Source organism: Propithecus coquereli, unplaced genomic scaffold (assembly GCF_000956105.1).
Source record: "Propithecus coquereli isolate 6110/MARCELLA unplaced genomic scaffold, Pcoq_1.0 Scaffold25, whole genome shotgun sequence".
Lineage (NCBI taxonomy): Eukaryota > Metazoa > Chordata > Mammalia > Primates > Indriidae > Propithecus > Propithecus coquereli.
The window spans coordinates 872,585-874,496 of NW_012148063.1; the positions used below are offsets into that span (position 1 = coordinate 872,585).

Consider the following 1,912-nt stretch of genomic DNA (forward strand, 5'->3'; position numbering starts at 1 on the left):
GTAAAATTATACTGAATTATGCATTATTTATATTTTCTCTTTTTCTCCTATTATAACATTAATATAACTGTCAAGCCCCAGTGACAGGTAATCATCATTGAATTAGTTGTATTTACTCTCTACTATGATGGCCAACACTATCGCTCCAACTTAGAAAGGGACAGAAAGTCATGTGCTTGGCCGTAAGCCTAAGTAAAGTCACAGATTCACTTCTAATTTCTAATTCTTAGAATTAATGTGCAATTTTGAGTTTTCTCCATTAAGTCCTTTGAACAAAATAATAATTTTGCTCTACATTCAGTTTATGTGTGTTTCACACTAATGACCGAGATGCAGGGTGGTGGTGCTGATGGGGGGATAACTTCCATTTTCAGTCAGGAAGTCTGACTATCAGGGCAGGCCGCCGGGACCCTGTTTTCATGCAGTTCCTAAATCCTGCAGAGGCAGTGGAGGGTCTTTGGGAGCTGTGGTCAGTCACCCGGGCCACAAGAATGAGGGGCCTTGAACAAAGGTGGAGATGACCCGAAGCTAGAGGAAAAGGGTCAGCCATTGAAACCTTCTCCTGGAACACTGGATCCTGATAATCCGAGCAAGTGGCCCTCAGCTTCACTCTAATCCAGCCTGTGGATAATCGAATGCTTAAAGGAAGTGGCCTCGTACAGGACAGCCCATCAAAGTGGGCTGAGGAGTCCGTAATCAACTCGAAGGGAGCTCTCAGTCCAGCAAAGCAATGGTGTGGGAACAGCAGGACGGACAGAACTGCAGGACCGAAGAGCAAGGAGCCCCAGGGAGCGTGCTGGGGCAACCCCTTCCGATGAGAAGGAGGTGGCTGCTGGCAATTAGGAAACTGGAGCACCAGTTAAAAGCACTGTGAGATGCCGAGGCCCCTCTAGAAAAGAGAGGGGCTTGGGAGGTTAGTGGTCTAGTGAGAAAACAGGGCCTCGGTGGGGGGAGCTCAGAGGAAAACAGCATTGTAATAAACTGTCCTGATGATGGGTTCGGTCTAGGCAAGCAAGGGTTAATCTTCATTTCATGCCTTTACAGCGTCCTCTGCAAACCTGGCTGATGATGGGTGACTTCAGGATAGCGCAAAGACCTACAGAAGGTAGTTTTACCTAAATAAGGCCTAAACATGGGTGCTATGTACTTTGATCTCTCTTCAGAAGTTACAAGAGTGTCAAAAACCTGAAACCACTATTTCTCAATATGTCTCTAGATGAAATGTTCTCATTTGTGTGTTATACTGAAAGGTCCTATGTTGCAAAAGAATGCAATTTTATCTGACTCCACATTTGAACAAGCAATGTATTCCAAGGTTCTCCTGGTTCCAAAACTAGAAAGATGTAAGGCAGAGAAAAGACAAAGTATAGAGTTTTACTCTTAAAGCTGATAAATTTCCCTATTCTTGATAAACACACGATGCCATGCTTTTATAGCTCTTAATTAACATCTAAAAATATCTTTCCTTCCCCCTGCCTTTTGCAGGGTTGTCATATGCTCTTGGGTTCTGGTGGGGAGCAGGCAGCATTTCTCATAGTGTGGTGACTGAATATGTAGGAGAATCTATGCCTCAGTAGCTTTAGAGCCTAGTCATAACATAGAAATATGATTGTGCGTTAACAGCACACCTCATAAGACAGCTGAAGTATTAACCAGATTTTAATGTATGACTATTTCTTAGCATGCACTTTAAATTGCTGCATTTTTAACATAATCTTTTTGAGTTAGGTTAATGTAATCATCTCTCTTTCCCAAGTAAAGCTGAAGTTTTGTCTAGTTTATATAACTTTTTAAGAAATGATTCAAGTCAAGGACGATGGCAAAATAACTTAGAATGCCTTATCCTTCAACTGCTTCTTTGCCCCTGAAGTCTGAGATGTCTTCTCTTATGTAATAAAGGGGAGGGGCCGGG

General features: G+C 42.7%; 1 protein-coding gene across 1 annotated transcript in view; it reads right to left on the reverse strand.

The window, feature by feature from the left end:
• Positions 1–1,912, reverse strand: part of SYNE1 (spectrin repeat containing, nuclear envelope 1) — a 534,160-nt gene that overhangs the window by 186,415 nt on the left and 345,833 nt on the right. The gene's annotated exons all lie outside the window — the stretch shown is intronic.